General features: G+C 42.3%; 1 long non-coding RNA gene across 14 annotated transcripts; it reads left to right on the top strand.

The window, feature by feature from the left end:
• Positions 1–8,848: 8,848 nt before the first annotated feature.
• LOC119363783 lies at positions 8,849–14,803 on the top strand. Of its 14 annotated transcripts, none has more exons than XR_005174404.1 (10): positions 8,849–9,421; positions 9,551–9,596; positions 9,673–9,858; positions 9,975–10,224; positions 10,327–10,459; positions 10,540–10,605; positions 10,880–11,858; positions 12,089–12,222; positions 12,312–13,270; positions 14,149–14,803. It is a non-coding gene; the product is annotated as an uncharacterized LOC119363783 (long non-coding RNA). The 14 variants fall into 14 exon arrangements; XR_005174405.1 differs by having other exon boundaries at positions 9,528–9,596; XR_005174398.1 differs by having other exon boundaries at positions 8,851–9,421; positions 9,551–9,858; positions 12,312–12,969; positions 13,105–13,270.
• Positions 14,804–15,124: the final 321 nt, after the last annotated feature.

Below are 15,124 nucleotides of genomic sequence, written 5' to 3'. Positions count from 1 at the left end.
TGATAACTATTGATGGGCATATCCATAACTTGTTGATACGCCTAGTTGATGTGAGACTATCTCCCACTTTTTGTCTTGTCCATAACCACCATATTCTATTCCACCTATAGTGTTATGTCCATGGTTCACGCTCATGTATTGCGTGAAAGTTGAAAACGTTTGAGAACATAAAAAGTATGATTGTGCATGATTTGAATATTTTGTGTGATGAAGATGGAGCATAGCCAGACTATATGATTTTGTAGGGATAAGCATTCTTTGGCCATGCTATTTTGAGAAGACATAATTTCCTTGTTAGTGTGCTTGAAATATTATTGTTTTCTGTCAATATTAAACTTTTGTTTTGAATCTTATGGATCTGAACATTCATGCCACAATAAACAAAATTACATGGATAAATATGTTAGGTAGCATTCCACATCAAAAAAATTGTTTTTATCATTTACCTACTCGAGGACGAGCAGGAATTAAGCTTGGGGATGCTTGATATGTATCTATAATTTTTTATTGTTCGATGCTATTATATTATCTGTTTTGGATGTTTTGCATGCATTAATATGCTATTTTATATTATTTTTGGGACTAATCTATTAACCTATAGCCCAGTGCCAGTTCCTGTTTTTTCCTTGTTTTTGAGTTTCACAGAAAAGGAATACCAAACGGAGTCCAAACGGAATAAAACCTTCGCGATGATTTTTCTTGGACCAGAAGACAACCAGGAGACTTGGAGATGAAGTCGGCGGAGCCACAAGGCGGCCACAAGGGTTGAGGGCGCGCCCAGGGGGTAGGGTGCGCCCCCTGCCTTGTGGGCTTCTCGTGACTCCCCTGACCTAATTCTTTCGCCTATATATTCCCAAATATCCCCAAACCACCAGAGGCATCCACGAAAACACTTTTCCACCGCTGCAACCTTCTGTACTTGTGAGATCACATCTAAGGACCTTTTCCGACACCCTGCCGGAGAGGGATTCGATCACGGAGGGCTTCTACATCAACCCTAGCGCCCCTCCGATGAAGCGTGAGTAGTTTACCACACACCTACGGGTCCATAGCTAGTAGCTAGATGGCTTATTTTCTCTCTTTGATTCTCAATACCATGTTCTCCTCGATGTTCTTGGAGATCTATTCGATGTAATACTTTTTGCGGTGTGTTTGCCGAGATCCGATGCATTGTGGATTTATGATCAACCTGTCTATGAATATTAACCGAATGTTCTCTAAATTCTTTTATGCATGATTTGATATCTTTGTAATTCTCTTCGAACTATCAGTTTGGTTTGGCCAACTAGATTGGTCTTTCTTGCAATGAGAGAAGTGCTTAGCTTTGGGTTCAATCTTGCGGTGTTCTTTCCCAGTGACAGTAGGGGCAGCAAGGCACGTATTGTATTGTTGCCATCGAGGATAAAAGATGGGGTTTTCATCATATTGCTTGAGTTAATTCCTCTACATCATGTCATTTTACTTAATGTGTTACTCCATTCTTTATGAACTTAATACTCTAGATGCATGCTGGATAGCGGTCGATGTGTGGAGTAATAGTAGTAGATGTAGAATTATTTCGGTCTACTTGACATAGACGGGATGCCTATATTCAAGATCATGGCCTTAGATATCGTCATAAGTTTGCACTTTTCTATCAATTGCTCGGCAGTAATTTGTTCACCCACCGTATTATTTGCTATCTTGAGAGAAGCCTCTAGTGAAACCTATGGCCCCCGGATCTATTTTCCATCATATTAGTTTCCAATCTACTATTTTTGCAATCTTTTACTTTTTGATCTATAAACCAAAAATACCAAAAATATTTACTTTATCTTTTATCTATCTATATCAGATCTAACTTTTGAGAGTAACCGTGAAGGGATTGACAACCCCTTTATCGCGTTGGGTGCAAGTTGTTTGATTGTTTGTGCAGGTATTCGGTGATTTGTGCGTTGTCTCCTACTGATTGATACCTTGGTTCTCAAAACTGAGGGAAATACTTATCTCTAGTTTGCTGCATCACCCTTTCCTCTTCAAGGGAAAACCAACGCAAGCTCAAGAAGTAGCAAGCACAAACGGTATTGCATTGTTTGAAAATGAGACCTAGGGTCCGTACTTTCTCTAGTGCAATCTCTCAAAAATGCTAATATAATTGGATCATATAACCATCCCTCAACGTGCGATGAAGAATCACTCCAAAGTTCCTATCTAGCGAAGAACATAAGAAGAAATTGTTTGTATGGTATGAAACCACCTCAAAGCTATTCTTTCGGATCAATCTACCCTAGAGTTCGTACTAAAATAACACCAAGCTATTCTTTTCGATCGATCTATCCAAGAGTCGTACTAAAATAACACCATATGATACACATCAACCAACTCTAATGTCACCGCGAGTATGCGTGAGTTGATCATACGATATGCATCAAACAATTTTAGATTCATAATACTCAATCCAACACAAAGAACCTCAAAGAGTGCCCCAAGATTTCTACCAAAGAAACAAAGACGAGAATGTGCATCAACCCCTATGCATAGATTACCCCAATGTCACCTCAGGAATCCGTGAATTGAGTGCCAAAACACATATCAAGTGAATCAATATGATACCCCATTGTCACCACAGGTATTCATAGCAAGACATACATCAAGTGTTCTCAAATCCATAAAAGTATTCAATCCGATAAAATGAAATCTCAAAGGGAAAAATCAATTCATGACAACAAGATAGAGAGGGGAAAACACCATATGATCCAACTATATTAACAAAGCCCGCGATACATCAAGATCGTGACATCTCAAGAACACGAGAGAGAGAGAGAGAGAGAGAGAGAGAGAGAGAGAGAGAGTTTAAACACATAGCTACTGGTACAAACCCTCAGCCTCGAGGGTGGACTACACCCTCCTCATCATGGTGGCCACCGGGATGATGAAGATGGCCACCGGTGATGATTTCCCCCTCCAGCAGGTTGCCGTAGAGGGGTCTAGATTGGTTTTTTGTGGCTACAGAGGCTTGCGGCGGCGGAACTTCTGATCTAGGGTTATTTCTGATGGTTTCTCTATTTATAGGGTTTTTCAGTGTTGGAATCACGCGAAGATGGGCCTCGAGGTGGGCACAACCCACCTGGGCACGCCCGGGCCTCCTGGCGCACCTAGGTGTCTTGTGCTCACCTCCTTCACCTTCTGGTCCTTCTACGAAGCTTCTAGTGCCTCTTTTGTTCCAAAAAAATTGTCAAAAAGTTCCATTGCATTTGGAGAACTTTTATTTCTGCACAAATAATAACACCATGGTAGTTCTGCTGAAAACAGCATCGGTCCGGGTTAGTTCCATCCAAATCATACCAAAACCATATAAAATTGTTGTAAATATGGCATGAATTTAAAACAAGGGTCTTTTACATCTGTGTCCCTGACTCGAACCCACTACTCACATTTGCCCCTAATTCAAAAGCCTGCTCAAAAATGCCCCTCTGCCATCATGTTCCCTTATAGAATTGCCCTTCCGTGTCGTTTCCGTCCAGTCAAGGTTGTTTGACTGGTAAGCGGTCGTTTCTTTGACATTTTTGCCCCTTCATCCTTACAACTGGGCCCAGGTCACCGGTTCACTCTCTCCCCATCTCATTCTCTCGCCCGAGCCGCACCCTCTCTCTTTCTCCCCCAAATCGCCTCCCGCCGTAACCCTAACCCTAGCTCGCTTGATCCGGTCGATCCCAACTCCTAAGGCTCGATCTACTAATGGTGGGCACGGTGGAGCTTCGGATTTGACTCTGTGTCGCTCTGCTACGACGTGAAGGAGACACAGGCGACAGGATGGATGGGGACAACAGTTGCGGCGGCGACGAACGAGGGAGCACACTGCAGCTATAGACGAATGCTTCGGCGGGGTAAGTATCTCTTGTAATCTGATGCAGTCTCATGCCGTTTGTAGTTCGATTTGTTCTTGTAGTTTAATTTGTTGACCTAGTTCATAGTGCTCATGGCGTTGGGATCTGTCTGTTTTCCATGGTCATCGTAGGATGGACCCCGATAGAGCAGTTGGGATGGATTGTAGAATGGAAACCACACTTCTAGCTAGTGGTGGCACAAAAGCATCCAACACAGGATTCTCTTTTCCTTTTGTTGCTGACAATCAATGGACTTTCAATCAGTTTAGATCTGCCATAGCTGCTAAATATCCATGGGGTCTATACGATGCAGTGGAATTCAGGTACTGGGACATTGGCAAATCAGCATGGGTCCCTGTCCAGTGTGATGATGAGCTTGGTATCATGTTTGCAATACATGATTCTTTCCCTGCTAAACTAGAAATCAGTGTCATACAAAGGGAGAGAGGAGAGCCAGAGAGCAGAGGAACAAGATCTCAGTCTAGGTCTACAGGTAAAGGTAGAACTAGCCAATCAAGGGGCAAAAAAGCAACAACTCATAGTGGAGGCAGCAGTTCCATGCAGGCACCAGGAACACCTACTGTAGAAGTTCCTAGGCATGCAGCTCCCTCTCATAATAAAGATTCAGGTGACCCATACACTGAAGAGGGACTACCAGATGATTGGCCAAGTGATGATGAGGATGAAAGGTTGTTTCCACAGTTTGTAACAAGGAAGAAGGGCAAGGAGAAAGATGATGAGGGGGAAGGTTATGTTCCACCCCCTGAAGGCATGTTTGGTGAGGCAGGTGAAGATGAGAAAGAGGAGGACAATGACATGGGGTACTCTGAAACATCTGATGAGGAAAGACCAGATGTGCAATACAATAGAGATGATCCTTCTTTGAAAGAGGGAACAATATTTTCCAGTGCCATAGACTGTAGAAATGCCCTTGCAACCTTCTCAATAAAGACTCAAAGTGAATTTGTGATAGACAAGAGTGACAGTAATAGGTTGACAGTGCATTGTGCTTATAAGAGGTGTCAATGGAGGATGCATGCCTCCTTAATGAGACACAGCACACTGTTTCAGGTATTAAATATAGCAACTAACAATGCATTTGTAGTTAGCAGCATTGATACTGTATTTTGTTTGTTTGTTGCAACACATAGGTTCTGACATGTTTCTGAACTATCATGAATGCAGGTTAAAGTGAACAAGACAGCTCATACATGTCCCAGTGTGAACAGGAGGAAGAGATTGAGGTCAGCTAAGAGTAGATGGGTTGCTGATGCTGTGAAGACCTGGATTTTAGAGGATTCAGAAGTGGGACCAACAGAATTGCAGAAAAATTTGAAGAAGAAGTATGGCCTGGCAGTTCCATGTATGAGAGTATTCTATGGGAAGCAAATGGCACTTGACAATATCTATGGTAAGTGGGTTGACTCTTTTCAGTTATTGTATACCTTCAAGGCAGAAGTGGAGAAAGCATCTCCTGGCAGTGTAGTTAGCATTGATAAACACACTATACAGTACAAACTGAATGGGAAGAGTAGACAGAAGGAGTGCTTTAGAAGAGTATTTGTTTCTTTCAAAACATGCTGGCAAGGGTTTTTGAATGGGTGTAGGCCTTATCTTGCAGTAGATGCCACTGCATTGAATGGCAGATTTAGAGGGCAACTAGTTAGTGCATGTGTTGTGGATGCTTGCAACTGGATCTTCCCAGTTGCATATGGAGTTGTAGAGAGTGAAAATATAGAGAGTTGGACTTGGTTTTTCCAGAATTTAAGAGAGCTTATAGGACATCCACCAGGTCTTGTTATCCACACTGATGCATGCAAAGGCCTGGAGACTGCAGTGGAAGCTGTGTTCCTAGGTGTGGAGCACAGAGAATGCATGAGGCATTTGGCTGCAAATTTCACAAAAAAGTTTAGAGGAAAATTCTTTGATGAAAATTTATGGCCCTGCTCATTGACATACAGCATAAAGAAACACAACTACCATCTTAGGCAGTTGCACAGTAAGGCTGGTGTGAAAGAGTACTTAGAGGAGCATCACACCAAGCTATGGGCAAGGTCACTGTTCAATGAAGTGTGCAAAATAGATTTTGTTAATAACAATCTAGCCGAGTCCTTCAATTCAAAGATTAGAAAATGGAAGGGTGTACACATTGTGGACTTGCTAGACAAAATAAGACAATTTATAATGGAAAAGTTTGATCTCAGACAGCAGATTGCAGCTGCTACATTCATTGGCCACATCATAATCCCCAAAGTCATGAAAATGCTTCATGCAAAATCTAAGGAGCTTGATATGGAGATAGTGAAAAGAAGCACATATGAGGCAGAGATTATAGCAGTTGACAAGGAAAAGAGAGAGTGGAGATATCCAGTAAATTTGGAAAGTAGGAATTGCAGTTGTAGAAAGTGGCAGTTAACTAGACAGCCTTGCATACATGCTTTGTATTTTATTACTTCAATGAGAGGCCCAGTAAGTGAGATTGATCAGTATGTACATGAGTACTTTTCTGTCGCTAGGTTCAATGCTACTTATGCTGAAAATTTGCCTGCAATGGAGGGCAAACAACAGTGGGATGTGGTGGACCCTGGGTTTAAATTGTCTGCTCCATTGCAAAACAGGGCCCCTGGTAGACCTAGGAAGACAAGAATTAGGGCAAAATCTAAGGGAAAAGGACTTGGAGGAAGGAGAAAGAAATGTGGCAGGTGTGGAAGGCTTGGGCATCGTGCCACTCACTGCAAGGAATCCATTGACCCAGCTTTTGGGGAAGAAGAGCACTGGGGGGCTGAAAATGCAGCAGATGAACCTCTAGATGCTAAAACTGATGCTAAAAATGCTACAGAGGTGGAAACTGATGCTGAAAATGCTACAGAGGTGGAAACTGATCCTGAAAATGCTAAAGAGGTTGAACCTGATGCTGGCTTTGCTACAGATGCACCAACAGTGTCATCAGCTGTAAGGTGAAAATGCTACAGATGTTCTCATTTCAATTTTTGCATCATTTAATGTTCTAATTTCCTTTTTTGCTTCATTTAATGTTCTAATTTCCTTTTTTGCTTCATTTAATGTTCTAATTTCCTTTTTGCTTCATTTAATGTTCTCATTTCAATTGTAGCCCAAGAAAGGACTACAAAAAGGCAGCTAACAGAGGGATGTCACCAGCCAAGAAGAGGCTCAAGTATGCACTAGATCCTACAATAGGATCTGTAACTGGAAGCAACCAGCTAAGCAAAGAAGTGAGCAAAACTGTCACCACAAGGTTGAGTTCAAGGCTCTTAACTAATCCTGCTTGCAACACCAGGAGCAAGAAGATGAAAGATCTGTGAACTTGTTAGCTGCTATGTTAAGTGTGTTGTTTTTGTTGTTTAAGAACTATTTGTGAACTTGTTAGCTGTTATCTTAAGTGTGCTGCTGAAATTATGAACTTATGTAATGCTGAACTTGTGAGATGCTATCTTGAATATGCAATGCTATTATGAAGTTATGCTATTTGTGAGATGCTATCTTCTGAGCTGCTACTTTTAAATATTTTGTGAGCTGCTAGTTTTAACACAACAGATCATTTGGTCAGCTGCTAGTTTCATTTGAGCATCTACTTTCAAAATGCCAAGCAAGATTCTTCAGTCATTTTCAAATAGAAATATCACATCGTTCCTACATCACAACATTATTCTGGGATAATTAGACTATGCTCCATCAAAGCATACACTACAAACAGAAATCCATTTACTATGGATAATTAGACCACCCAGAAACAAATGTGGCCAACATGCTAAAACCAAGAACTATGATAAATCCCCAGGCTTGCATAACCTCGTTCCTCTTCTTCATCTTTAGCTTCAGTTTCATGTTCTTCTCGGTTAGATACATCACCCTCCTCTCTAAATAATGAGCTTTTAGCCAGCTCTTCTCCAATCCTGCATGAAGCTCCTCAAATGCACGATCAACACATTCGGTTGATGGCGGGTCAATCCAGACAACCCAATCACATTCATCAGGAAGCTGCAAAATCAATGATCGAATTAGAAAGAGGAGAAAGAGCAGAATCAAGTCAAGCATTCAAAAGCAAAAACACTTACATCAAGAGGGCAACCGAGAAACCTTCTGCCGGAGCTTGCTCCTCCCCAGGCGACACGACGAGCAGGAATAAGCCCGTGGCCAGGGCACCGCCGCGACGACCGAACCTCAAGGCCACAGAATGTCAGATCGGGGATGTAGAACTCCGATTGAAACTGAACTATCCCGACGCCATCAACCTATCAGCAAAGGGCAACCCAAATTGGTGAACCCTAATTCCGCAATATCACCCAAATCGACCCTGAAACTTACATTGGCGGCCACCGACGAGGTCGTAGAAGACATGCCCGCCGTGCCCGACGTACCCATCGCTCACCACGCCGTGCCCCTGCCCCTCTCTCTTCGACCGCGGCGGAAACGCCCGATCCAGTTCTTGCTCAAAAATGCCCCTGTCGTCGCGAGGAAGAAGAAAGAGGGGAGAGAGAGTGAACCGGTTAGTTGGGCCCAGATGTAAGGAAGGAGGGGCAAAAATGTCAAATAAATGACACGTTAGCGGTCAAACAGCCTTGACTGGATGGAAACGGCTCGGAGGGGCATTTCTATAAGGGCACATGACGGCAGAGGGGCATTTTTGAGCAGACTTTCGAATTAGGGGTATATCTGATTAGGTGGTTCGAGTTAGGGACAGAAATGCAAATGGCCCTTAAAACAATACAGAGGCTAGCCAACTCGCATGGAGAGGGCTCCCTTCCTTTGATGTCTGTTCGATCATGGCCAACATGGTCTTTTTTTCGCTGCTGCCCGTTGGACCTCGTTGGGAATTCATCTGTCTTGTTTTAACCGCGTGGTGAAACCTGGACAGGTATGACATGTGGGCTCGGGCTGGATCGAATTGGCTGGGTGCCAGCTTTTTGGGTGCGCGCGGGACAGCCTCTCCTGCCGCGCCGCGTGCGAGCGCACGCATCATGTCGCAGCGGGCACAACCGCAAAAACCCTACCCCCAATCCACAGCGCCACTCCCTCCCTCCTCCTCCTCCCTCCCTCGTCTGCCGCCGCCACTCCCTCCCTCCTCGTCGCCCCTGCCTCCGCCCTAGGAGCTTCGCCGCCTCCCGCGCGCTCGTTCTCTCCCTCGTCTCCTCTTCTTTGTGCTTCCGCCACAGCCTCCGCTTCCCTCCTCCCTCTCACCGGCTTCATCTCCCCCACCTCCATCTCCCTACCTCCGCACCTACCATGCTAAATGGACGAGAAGGCACCATCTCGGGAGGCAGGCCACACCTTCCATGACGGTGCCCTGATCTGCCGGATCTTCCTCCTCATCAGTCCAACGCAGAGGATTGGCGGATTCGCCTCATCTTTGGCGTCATCGACCAGAGAAGGTGTTTTTTTTCTTCTAGGCCGATGGATGGGGTAGGCGAAGAGGAGTGGCGGATCTGCGTCCTCTTCGGCATGTAGTTGTGATCTCCATTGTTGTGAGCTCGTCGCCTGTTGAGTTTGATGTCGTTCTTGCACCGGTGTTGCTGCCGTGGAGGGCTTGGTTTAATGTATGTTACTCTTTTTCCTCATTTATTTTGTTGTTCACTTTCTTGCCTTTTAGCCCAACCTCTGTTCTTTGATTTTTCCATGATTCAGAGGATAAAGAGATTTTAGTTTTTGTGTGTGTGTGTGTGCAGCTTGTCTACGGTGGGATGGGGATTCAGAGGATAAATTTTATTGGCAGTAAGAAGTTAAGAGGTCAAGCGTGAGACGTCACATGTCAAGGGAGATTTTAGTTTTTTCGTGTCTGTGTGTGCAGCTTGTCTACGGTGGGATGGGGATTCAGAGGATAAATTTTATTGGCAGTAAGAGGTTAAGAGGTCGAGCGCGAGACGTCACATGTCAAGGGGATTTAGTATTTAGTCTCTTCTAATCTGTGAAGAGAGACTACTGGTTAAAGGGAATCGATACTTTAACAAGGTTTCTTCCAATTCAACAAAGTCAGGTACTACTCATTTTCTTTCCTGGTATGGCCTATGTGACTATGAAGTACAATGCTTTATGTTATTTCTAGAGAAGTTCAGATTTCACTGAGGTGGAAATCTCTCGATTAATATGCAGCTATGGAGCTTTTCGAGGCAGCAGGACATGATGCCGCACGGAGATGGGGATGGCCATGCCCGCCCCGATGCCGCCGGCCGATGTCAGTGAGAGTATCACCACCGACAACGGCTCCAACGAGCTCTCCATGAGCTCCTGGGACGACACCAACTCCAACATCATGTTCTTCGTGCCTGGAAGCAAGAAGGCCAAGGTGCTCATCAATGGTGACAACGGCATGGTCACCAACTTCAGCAAAATCAAATCCCAAGTAGGACATACCTCACATATATACACTTCACATCCATCCGGACTCTGCTGCCCGTCAATTGTTTAATGTTGCACTTATACTAACACCTTGGCCCAAATTCAGTTTGGCCTGTCGAGCACGTCTTTGGACATGCCCGGCATGGGCGGCTACTTGCAGCCGCAGCAGGACTTCGTCGCCTGCATAGTCTTGAGACAAGCGTGTCTGCGCCACTCACCCGTGAAGCATCACTAAGAGGGTTAGTTTCCTGCAACATTTTTGGTGTTCATCTTGCTTCCACATATCTGTACTGATATTTTTCTTGCTTGTGCTGTTTAGCAAAGAAGAACAAGCATTAGCAAGAGGCTAAGGAGGCTGCAAGACCTTGTGCCCAACATGGACAAGGTAACTAAATCAGTTGAATTGATGCACACTATCAATTCTGTCAACATATAGAGATGAATTTTTCACCATGAGTTACAGAAGCTTGTACCCTCTAAAGTACCAAAACTGACGACTACATGCCTGCATATTCAGCGATACAAAACTAAATTATAACGTACTAAAACTGATGATTCTAATCCAATCTGGAAGTGTTGCCCATGGAAATTCAGAACCTTGGTAGTTGTCGATGACTCGGACCTTAGTTACTTCAGATTTCATAATAGCATTTGCGCAGCTATTCTCTCGGAGAAGTCGTTCAATACAATTGCTGGAAACATGTTAAGTTTCTTCTTGAAGACGCAACAAACAAATACTTCAGACATGCTGGATATTGTTGTAGACTACATCAAAGGGCTGTAGGACTGAACTGAGGTATGCTCCACGCAGACACAAAGGTTATATAGCACACGTTTCCAGGAGGCCTTGTTAAAAAATATCATTTTCTGCTGCATATTAACATGTTTCGTTAATTTTTAGACAAGTACAAACTGACTAACTAATAACAACATATTTGTTTGCAAATAGAAAATGATAAGATGTAACGTTTATTATGTAAAAATGGATTTATGCGCTTATTGTCCACGGTTTGGCTTACTTGTTTGGTATGCAATGTGCTTGTGGTTCATAACTGTCCACTGCACCATTGGATAATAGCTAATGTAATAAGGAAGGAAATTTACTTTGATTCAGGGTCTGGTAGATATGTCATATATATGATCTTGGAATTTTGATAGGCGTTTGTTGACAAACATGCAAGATCTATTTTCTGTGTTTCCAACCTGCATGTTTGGCTACAATGGCTTGATCAGAGATGTGAGGAATATATCAATTGTTTCCCGTGGTATTTGCCATATTTTTGTTTCATACATCTCCAATTCGTCACTTTTTAGTTCCCAAGATGCTGCTGAAATGCAGATTGTATGTGCATCCTTGGTAGAGTAATGCATACATGGAGTGTGTTCATTTTTTAGAAACTGAAGATTAATACAAAGTTATATGGTTTTATTTTTTGGGTCAAAAGTTTGATTTATGCAGTACACCAATTAATTCTCGATACATTTCGCGTATTCAGCTTTTTGATTAACTATACAAAGTGCTCATCTTGCTTCGGATTCAAGTGATCAGATCTTGATGAGAAGCATGGCTGAATGCACCTCCAACCACTAGATTTCTGTGCCAAAAGTTTGATTGATGTAATTCTCAATGCATCTAAGGTATTCAACACCTCCCCATAACTGCATATACTTTACGATGCTAATTTTGAGTTAACAATTGCTTAATATTTCACCATGCAGATATATGACATGAACATTTTTCTAATATACATAAAAAGATTGTGCATGTGCTATTTGTAGTTTTTTGTACCTGGTCTAATTTTTTAAGGCATATTCTTAGGATTGCATTCTGCTTATTAGGCATTGTTAATTGTTTGATCATGATGTAGAACATATCAAAACAATAGGCAAACCATAAAGGGTGATTTGGTGGAATATGTATCCTGGTTACTACAAGAAATCACTCAAGCATGCTCGTACCTGCAGCCCTCAGTGGCGAGACAAAGGATTCAGCCATGGGAAGGTAAGAGGAATCTGCAGTATCCTTGTGTACACGTCCTTGTTGCTGCCACTTTCCCCATGGCTGAATGTGTTGTCTTTTTGTCTTTTTAGCGTTCTTGCCAAGTACATACGGTTGGATCTTGTGGCTCCTCCGTTGCACCATGGAATCGGCTTGACAAGCAGCGCACGTTGAACAGCGACAAGCATGGCTAATGACACAACCTAACCCTATTGGTCAGCTCTCCGTGAATACATAGGTTCGTATCACATTTATCCCCGCCAAGGTGAGCTTCACCAACTCCAATCATCCATCTTCCCATTATTTCTCTGGGAAAAGTGATGGATATGGTCGTTTGAGATTTTCGTATTAATGTTTTGCTTTGGCCTGCTTCGTTCTGTTTAATAGATGCTTATCTAATTTGTAAAAATAGTGTCCTGGCTTCATGAATTATCTGAGAGTGTTGGAAAGCTTCACTTGGAAAGAACAACCTGCCCTATGGACCGCAGTTTCATTTTTATTAGGTTCTTGAGATATGTTATTTGCAGGGAGCATCTTGATTTCTTCAGTTGCAATTGTTTTGTTCATTTCCTTTTTGTCTTCTTGATTGGCTCATCATGCTCATCGTGAAAGGATGAGAGTTTATCCATCTTTCAGTATTCACCGGATTTGAGGATGTGCGCCTTCTTTATATAAGACTGAACAAAAAATTGCACAACCATCTTGCTTGAAGATTGCAGCACACATAGATTGCTTGGCAGACTAAAATAAGTAGGAGCTTCTAATTGGACCCTTCAAGCAACAGTGTTGTTAATATATTAGTTATTATATTATGTTACTAGAGTATTAGAATAACTTCCTGATAACTATATCGTACATTTGATAACCTGACTCCTTCAATGATAGAGAGAGCTACATAGAGGTTTGACTGAGCGAGATGGGGTTGACGGACAAGAAGAGGAACCAGAGGGGGGGGGTGCTCTTGCGGTGCTTGGCTTGTTCCAAGACCATGAGGGGAAGGACTTGCTGGTGCGTGCTATGAATTGTTTTTGGTATATCTGTCTTTGAACAGGTGAAGCAAACCTTTCATCACGTGTAATCCCACTTCCTGCTACATTTTCTATGAGATGCACCAAGCATTGAAATGAATCTTGACGTTTTGTATTGAACCATCACTACTTTGTGTATGTTGTTTTCTCCTACCTCTTATTTTGAGAAATAACAAATGTTGGATCTGTCCCCTAGGCTCGTACCTGGACTTTTGGTAGTTAAATGTGGTTCACAGTATCACAGTTCGTGAATAGGCTTCCATTTGTTTATTTTTTCTATTTATTGTGGTTAGATTGTTTCAGAATCAATTAAACCTTGCTTGACATTTTCGGGAAATCCAATATAATTGTTAGTTCTCGAATAAGATGTGACCATTTTCAAGTTGTCATAGACACAAACTTGTCAAGGTTTAAAACATGTTTCTGTATTAATAGTCTGTTTATCTGGCAACTTTGATACGTATACTATTCTCTTGAGAACAAGACACAGTTTTTGAATCTCCGTTATATGCTTCAAGTGATCAATAAGTCATTTTTTTGCTCCTGCACATGGAAATAAAAGTTTGGTGCAAATGGTGTTAAAAATATATATCCTCAGTTGATATTTACATCTTATACAAATCTGTTTTTTTAGAGCTCGGGTTTCTCATCGTGATAACCATATTTTTGACTAAAACAATGCTTCCTTAGATGGTTTATACATGTTATACAAATACACTTTTATTTCAAACTTGAATTTCATAACGTGATAAACACATTTTCAACATGGCATGGTTTAGACCGAATATGTCCTTGCAAAATGAAACTATGTTAAATGTGTTGGTTCACATGCCAATTGTTCATGTTCTTCAGGCCCTGATCTTACTATCCTATCTGAATATTCCTTTTATGGCAATCACAGGTTTATGTGATTGGCGGGGATGGAACAATGAGAGGAGCAGTGGCCATATTCGAAGAGTTTAAACGGTGTGGTTTGAGGATATCCATTACAGGGATCCCAAAAAACTTGGACAACGACATCGACATTATAGACAAGGCGTTTGGGTTTCAAGCCGCAGTGGAGAGTGCTCAGTAGGAAATCAATGCGACACATGTGGGGTTGTGAATATTGTGGATGGCATTGGTCTTGTCAAACTTATGGGAAGGAGCACGGGCCACATTACTCTTCATGCGACCCTGAGCAGCCTGAGATGTTGACTGTTGTTTGAATCCTGAGATCGATTTTCATGTTGACGGGAAGGGGCATGTTGTCGTTGTTGTTGCTCAAGGCGCTGGTTAGGAGTTGATTCCCCGGATTGATGACCAGAAGTGAGAGCAGGATGAGTATGGCAACATGTTGTTCCTTAGCGTTGGCCTTCTTCTATAAAGTTTACATACAATTCACATGCATGGTTAAAAAAGCTACTATACTAATGTAAATGTGCTGTTTCTTTGAAGATTACTCATTTCGCTTACCGTTGTTGTATCAAAACAATTGTGTTTTGGCTGCTTGCGCTCATTTCATAGGAGATTGAGATGTGGGACAAGCTACTATCAAATGTTTGGTTCCCATCAAACCGTTTATTTGCCAATAAAATAAAGGTTCCTTTTTTAAAAACACATGAAAGGACAACACTGCATAAGGGAGTTTGCCCTTTGGGAAGGTTTGCTGCTGTGATTAAACGTAGGAAATTTATATACCTATTGTATGACAGTTGCTCAAGCTAGCTCAAGCTAAAGTCTTATGTAACATGTAACATCTGGACTCTGTTTGTGGTAATAATTTTTCCCATTGTAAAAGGCCATGTTGCACAAGGTTGGTGTTTTGGGTTTTAATTTAGGGATGTGACACCAATTATGGGTTTGAACTCCAAATGTGTTCGAACATAATTAAGTTA

The sequence above is a fragment of the Triticum dicoccoides genome, chromosome 2B (assembly GCF_002162155.2).
Source record: "Triticum dicoccoides isolate Atlit2015 ecotype Zavitan chromosome 2B, WEW_v2.0, whole genome shotgun sequence".
In the NCBI taxonomy this organism is placed as follows: domain Eukaryota; kingdom Viridiplantae; phylum Streptophyta; class Magnoliopsida; order Poales; family Poaceae; genus Triticum; species Triticum dicoccoides.
This window is presented reverse-complemented; position numbering and strand designations above follow the sequence as displayed.